This window comes from Nelumbo lutea, chromosome 5 (assembly GCF_056320005.1).
Source record: "Nelumbo lutea isolate HS-2025 chromosome 5, American lotus-T2T, whole genome shotgun sequence".
Taxonomy (NCBI): Eukaryota; Viridiplantae; Streptophyta; class Magnoliopsida; order Proteales; family Nelumbonaceae; genus Nelumbo; species Nelumbo lutea.
In genome coordinates, this window is record NC_142688.1 from 68,662,521 (window position 1) to 68,670,108 (window position 7,588).

The window sequence follows — 7,588 nt, forward strand, 5'->3', positions numbered from 1 at the left end:
GAAGAAAAACAATAAGTCAAGTGTTGGTTGTCTCTCTTTCACACAAGAAGAATGTATATATAAAAAGTGTGCATATTATGTGCATGCAATGCTACCACCCCTAACTTGAACGAGACAGTGTCCTTACTGGCGTAAAAAAATAAAATAAATAATAAAGCAAAGGGTAGGGGACACCTGAGTGATGGACTGAGACCGGACCTACAAATTTATCAACTAGAAAAAGGAAATATAAAAAAAAACTAATAAAAGAAAAACAAAAACAAATAAAAGAAAAGAAAAATAAAAGTGGTAGTGTAGAAAGATAGAACCTAATTTAGAATTGTAGACCAGAGCTACAAGAGTGATCTCCTCAGGTTGGTCTACCCTCTCCACATAATGCTTCAACCGTTGTCCATTGACTCAGAAAACTCTCCCATCGGTTGGATCCTCAATCTCAACAGCACCGTTAGGAAAGACTCGCTTCACCACAAATGGACTTGCCCATCTAGATCTCAGCTTTCCTGGGTGGAGATGCAAACGAGAATCATACAGATGCACCCATTGGTTTGGCTCAAAATTCTTCCTTAGGATCTATTTATCATGAGCCACTTTTAGTTTAGCCTTGTAGATCCTAGAATTATCATATGGATCATTCCTCAGTTCTTCTATCTCTGACGACTGTAACTTCCTTTGAATACCTACAACATTTAAATCAAAATTAAGTGTTTTAACAGCCCAATAAACCTTATGCTCAAGCTCTATAGGTAAATGATACACTTTCCATAAATGAGTTGGTATGGTGACATCCCAAGGATAGTTTTGTAAGTAGTACGGTATGCCCAAAGTGCATCAGAAAGGTGTAAAGACCAATCCTTGCGGTTCGGGTTGACCATCTTTTCCAAAATTTGCTTGACCTCCCCATTAGCTAATTCATCTTGTCCATCGGTCTATGGATGGTAAGTAGTTGATACCTTGTGAATAATGTCGTACCTATGCATCAAAGCTTTAAAAGAACGATTACAAATATATGCCCCTTGATCACTAATGATCACACGTGGCATACCATACCTAGATAACACATTTTCTTTTAAGAACTTAACAAAAACTTTGTTATCATTAGTTGGCACGGCATAGCTCCAACCCATTTAGACACATAGTCAACAACAAGAAGAATATAAAGATAACCAAAAGAAGGCGAAAATGGCCCCATGAAATCAATACCTCAACAGTAAAAAATCTCAATAACCAAGATGGGCTTAAGGGGCATCATGTGATGACAAATTAATGTACCTAGCCTTTGGCACCTATCACACGAATGACAAAAAGCTTTAGTATCCTTAAACAAAGTAGGCCAGTAAAGACCACTTTGCAAAACCTTTGTAGTGGTATTCTTCATAGAAAAATGACCACCACAAGCTTTAGAATGACAAAAATTAAGGACACTATTAATCTCACTTTCTGGAATACAACGCCTCATGATTTGGTCAGGGCAATACTTAAACAAGTAGGGATCATCCCAAAAAATTTTCTTACCTCAACCAAGAATTTACGCTTATCTTGTGCACTCTAGTTCAATGGAACTTCACCTAAAACCAAGTAGTTAACGATGTGGGTATACCTTGGCACTTGGCTAACGGTGAACAAATGCTCATTGGGGAAGTCATCTCGAATGGGTGGGACATCATTAGCAAAATTATTGAACTCTAATCGGGACAAATGATCAGCTACCACATTTTCAACACCCTTCTTATCCTTGATCGTTAGATCAGATTCCTGCAAAAGCAAAATCCACCTAATCAAGCAAGCCTTAGCATCCTTCTTAGAAAGAAGGTGCTTAAGAGCTTCATAGTCAATAAACACAGTAATAGGTGAACCAATGAGATAAGCATGAAATTTATCTAAAGCAAAAACAACAGCTAGTAGCTCCTTTTCAGTTATAGAATAATTGCTTTGAGCACTATTAAGAGTTCTACTAGCATACTAGATAACAAAGGGCTTCCCTCCCTTTGTTGGCCTAAAATAACTCCCACTGCATAGTTACTAGCATCACACATAATCTCAAATGGAAGGTTCTAATCCGGTGATTGCATGGTCGATGTAGTGGTTAGTTTAGTGATGAGAGTTTCGAAAGCTTCTTCACACTCTAGGGTCCAATCAAACTCAGCATCTTTGACTAGGAGGTTGCATAATGGTCATGCTATAGAAGAAAAAATTTGTATGAACCTCCTATAAAAACCAGCATGTCCAAGAAAAGACTAGACTTCTCTTACCATTTTGGGAGTGGGTAATTTAGATATCAACTCCATTTTGGCCTTGTCAACCTCTATTTCTTTTTCAGACATGATGTGTCCCAAAACTATACATGAAGACACCATGAAATGGCATTTTTCCCAATTAAGCACAAATTATTTTTCTTCACACCTAGTCAAAACCTTTTTTAGATTAAGTAAGCACGAATCAAAAGAATCACCAAAAAGTCAAATCATCCATAAAGACTTCCATGAATTTTTCAACCATATCAGAAAACACACTAATCACGCAATGTTGAAAAGTAGCTGGAGCATTACATAAACCAAATGGCATCCTATGGAAAGCATAAGTACCAAAAAGACATGTAAAAGTAGTCTTATCCTGATCTTCTAAAGCTATATCAATATGATAATAGCCTGAATAACCATCAAGAATGCAATAGAGAGGATGGCCAGCCACATGTTCTAAGATTTAGTTAATAAATGGCAATGGGAAATGATCTTTTCAAGTAGTTGCATTTAATTTCCTATAGTCAATGCACATGCACCACCTAGTTACTACCCTAGTGGGAACAAGAACTTCCTCATTTTCAACTATCATGACCCCTAATTTCTTTGGTACAACCCGTGTAGGACTAACCCATTTACTATCAGATATAGGATATATGATTCCTGCGTCTAACAGTTTTAAGACCTTTTTAACAACTTCTTTCATTATTGGGTTCAATTTTCTTTGGGGGTCTCGATGTGGGATAATTCCTTCTTCTAAATGAATCCTATGGGAATATATCAGTGGGCTTATACCTTTAATAACAACTATGGTCCAACCTAGTGCAGCCTTATGTTCTCTTAACAGATTTATCAATTTCTCATCATGTTCAGCACTAAGTTCAGAAGATATTATAACAGGAAATGTATCACCAAGTCCCAAAAATGCATATTTCAATCCTTCAGGTAGTGGGGATAACTCCACTTTGGGTGTCTCCATAGAAGATAGATTTGGCTGGTCTCTCTCTTGTGGAAATTCCTCAAAGTGTGGTTGTCAAAACTTCTTTTGCTTATCCTACATATCATTAGAAATAGATGAAACATTAGAAACATCATTAATAGGAAAAAACAAAAATTCAGAATTCAAATTAGAATTACAGATGAGATATTCTAAAGATTCAGAATTTTCCCTTTCATCTACTTCCTTTGTAATGAGAGAGTCTATCATGTAGGTATGATAGCACTCGTCCTCGTCTCGGGGCTGCTTCCCAACATGAAAAACATTCACCTCAAGAGTCATATTCCCAAATAATAGCTTCATCAAACAATTCCTACAATTAATAAGAGCATTAGCTATAGCAAGGAATGGTCTTCCTAAAATAAGCAGAATCTTCGACTCAGTGTCAACTACAAATTAGGCATTTAAAACCAGAAAAATCAACACGATAATAGAATTTATCAATTTGAAGCAAAACATCTTCCACTATCCCCCTTGGTTTCTGAATAGAACGGTCAGCCAACTATAACAACACGGACGTGGGTTTTATCTCTCCAAGACCTAATTGCAAGTAAACTGAATAAAGCATTAAATTTACACTTGTTCCTAGGTCCAAGAGAGCTTGACCGAATTCTTGTGTCCCAATATGGCAGGAAATTGTGGGGCACCTTGGATCTTTGTACTTTGGTGGCATTCTCTGCTCAATCACCACACTTACCTGTTGTGTCAGAAATGTTGTTTTCTTGACATGGTGTCTCCCTTTCATGGTAAATAGACCCTTGATCACCTTGGCATAAGCTAGTACCTGCTTAATCACATGCAATAAAGGTAGATTAATCTTAACTTCTTTCAAATGTTCCAAAATCTCACCTTGGTTATCTGAAATTTTTCCTCCAGATTTGAGAGGTTGGGGAAAGGGCACTTGGATCGTAGCCTCTTTTTCTAGCTCTTTTGAGGGGGCATCTTCAGTTCTGTTTGAAGTGGTGACATTTGTGCGAGGTGGGCTTGGCAAAGGTCCATCTAAAACCTTACCACTACGAGTAGTGATAGCGTGGACCCCCTTAATGTTCTCTGGTTCAAAGGTGGATCCTTGTACCATATGTGACCCCTTTGGATTGGTCTGAGGCTGAGATGGAATTTTGCCTCTCTCTTGTATAGTAAGAGCATTGGTAAGCTTAGTTATTTGACTCTTGATATCCTTGTTCTCTTCAACCACCTACACAAGAACATATTCAAACTTTTGGGTAGTCTTAGTGTGTGCCTCCATAAATGCTTGAAGTGTTTTCTCTAAAGGATTCCTATTTGGCCAAGCATTGTATTGGAGGTGCAGGATGAAATCTAGATGGTTGTGCCTCTACACTCCAATTATTGTTAGATGGTGTAGGTTGGTTCTGATCAGCCTTCCAACTAAAATTGGGATGGTTCCTCTAGCTAGGGTTATAGGTCTCTGAATAGGGTGAGAAAGGTTTCCTATACATTCCTAAGGCATTACACTGTTCTTCATAAACCTCTCCCATATCATCATAGGTTGGGCAATCTTGAGCTAAGTGATCCAATCCCCTACAAACAAAACATGAAGTTTGAGTTTCTACCTTGGCAACCGTGTGGGTGACTTTATTATTTCTCATCTTTAAGGCCTCAAGTTCCCTTGTTATAGCTTTTAATTGGGCTTTGAGGTTGTCTTCCTCCTTAAGATGGTAAGTCCCAGTTGGACGTGACCTATTAGTACTATCAGTAGCACTAGGTCTAGTCCATGTGTGAGCTTTCTCAGCTAACTCATTCAAGTAATCTATGGCTTCTTCAAGATCCTTTTGCAAAAACTCCCCATTACACATCATCTCTATGAATTGGCACTCCCTACTAGTTAAACCCTCATAAAAGTAGCTAACTAACCTCCAACTTTCATACCCATGGTGCAGACACAGATTCTGTAGCTCTTTGAATCTCTCCCAGGCTTGGTATAAGGTTTCACTATCCTTTTGAGAAAAGGTTGAGACATGTCTCTTAAGGTTGTTGGTCTTATGGTGCGGGAAGTATTTTTTAAAAAAAACTTGGGTCATCTCCGCCCATGTACCTATGGATCTTGCTCTTAAAGAGTATAATCAACTCTTAGCTTTCTCTTTCAGGGAAAAAGGGAAAATTTTTAGCCTAACAATGTCTGCAATATCAGATCGGTTATGAAAGGTGGCCACTACCTCTTCAAATTCCCTAATGTGCATATATGGATTCTCACTGTCAAAACCATGGAAATTAGGCAAGATTTGGATCATTCTAGGTTTGAGCTCAAACTGTGGTGTATTCGGAGGGAACATGATGCATGATGGTGTGGTGGGGTGCAGGTAGTCTTTTAAAGACCTAAAAGGGTTGTCCTCATGTTGAGTCATGGTTTCAGAATTAGCGGATGAACTAAATGCTACTTCTTCTTCAGGGAGTGGTGGTGGGTCTATTCGTATCTGTCTAGCAAATCTCCCTCTTTTGTCCCTTGGTCTATGATAGCTATGATTATAACCCTAGCAAGTGCACTAGTTATCAAGTAGTATAAAAATATCGTTCCCACGAGGATTTAACAAAATAAGTATTAGAATTACAGCCTTCCCTAATTATTTGGATAATCGAATTTCAGATTTAAGAGTAAAAACTACTAAAAATAAAAATAGAAAAAAAAATAAAATCAAAGGCAATCAATAACCGAATATGCAATGAAATCGCTAGGACCATTGGTCCACCTAACCATTCAAATGAATATTAATTGATGCCATTAACCAAGATCATTTGTCATTCCCATAAGCTGAAGTTTTTTCCAATTTTATTTAATATTCTTTTCCAAGATATATTAAACCTATTTCTATCAAGTAATCCCTCGATCCCTCAACTAGAATTCTCAATGATAGGAATGCATTAAGTGCAAGAAAAACTCATATATTCAAATGAATCATGTGTATATGTCCCTATATACCATTCAATTCACACCATGAATTATATGGTCGAATATATAAATTCCTCTCCCAATTCATTCATATAAACCGAATCAATTAAGAGATGGCCACTCCTAATTGCATTAAGCAAATAATTCATAGACTATATGAAAATCATGATCTTGGATAAATCATAATGATAAAAAATATATTCATTATCATGGTTAGGCTTTCCACAGCCCTAGCTAAAAACAATTCAGATCATGATAAAGGAAATAAAGCAAACAAGAGGAAAGAAATAACTCATGAATTCGCCCATGGTGCTGAGATCTCCTCTTCTTCTTGCTGCCACCTCCTTCTTGAAGCTTTCTTGATTTGCTGATCTCCTTCTTGAAGTTTCTTGATGATTTTCTTGATTCACTTCAGAGGGAATTTAGTAATTGGTTAATTCAATTATGATTGATGCCCAAAGCTAATTCACCCAACCTTGATATAGTTTAGGGAGGGGGGCTGTTACAACCACTTGGAATTATCTCTAGAATAGATAATACAGGTTAAAGTCATTATATCCTATCTTATCTTATCTCTTATCTAATGATCTCAATCTTTAACTTTCTAGAATTACATCAAATTTAAATCTGGTAGGACTCTTCTCAGTTTCTTGTTCTTGTATTCGTATTAGGCTTCCTCTGCGAATTGGACTTCTGCAAGTCTTTTCTATCAGTTGGGTGGGCTTCAACTGTGAATTGGGCCTTTCTACGATTTTTCTCAGACTTCGGTCCCGGATTTGACTTTGATGCAGGCCGAATCTGCAAAAGCTAAAATATGAAAGTTGTAGCTTTCTCTCTTATCTTTCTAGTGAGTCTTGAATCAGCCCAATCGGATCTCGGATACAAGAGTTAGGCCCAGATTACTTAACAGTGCCAAAACTGTGAAAAATCATCCGATTAGCCTTGTTTTCCTTCTCGCGACTTCTTTCCTTGCCCTGAATCAAAATACCAGAATAATGAGTCCAATTAAGTACTAATTAATTGTAAAAAGACTGAATATCAGATATAAGAATATGATAATTTTTATTCACATCAGTCTATTCATACACCCTCAGCTCCTTTTTTTATTTTTTGTTTTTTTGTTTTTTTTCTTTTGTTTTTGCTTACAAAAAGAAGAAAAGGAAAATAAGATCAAGAAAATAAAATACAACTAAAGAAAATGAAACAAACAAAGGAAATAAAAGAGAAGTAAAGAATGTTCAAACTCAGTTGTTGGTTTGGCTTCCCCGACAACGGCGCCAAATTTTGTGTCTCGCCCAAAATTATTACCCTTGGCTAAGCGGTCGTTGAAGTGTAGCTTTAGGTGTCGAATCCACAGAAAAGCTAATTAAACCAATAAAAGGAGTTATTGCTAAGAGTGAATAACCTAGAGAAAATGATTTTCTAAAAATACAAAGAAGAACAAAAATA

The 7,588-nt window shown here is 37.0% G+C and overlaps 1 non-coding gene and 1 pseudogene across 1 annotated transcript; one reads left to right on the forward strand and one right to left on the reverse strand.

Annotated features, from left to right (window-relative positions):
- Positions 1–399: 399 nt before the first annotated feature.
- On the reverse strand, positions 400–5,051 carry LOC148852807 (uncharacterized; annotated as a pseudogene).
- Positions 5,052–5,118: 67 nt separating this feature from the next.
- LOC148852808 (small nucleolar RNA R71) lies at positions 5,119–5,225 on the forward strand. Its single transcript, XR_016100163.1, has one exon. It is a non-coding gene; the product is annotated as a small nucleolar RNA R71 (small nucleolar RNA).
- Positions 5,226–7,588: the final 2,363 nt, after the last annotated feature.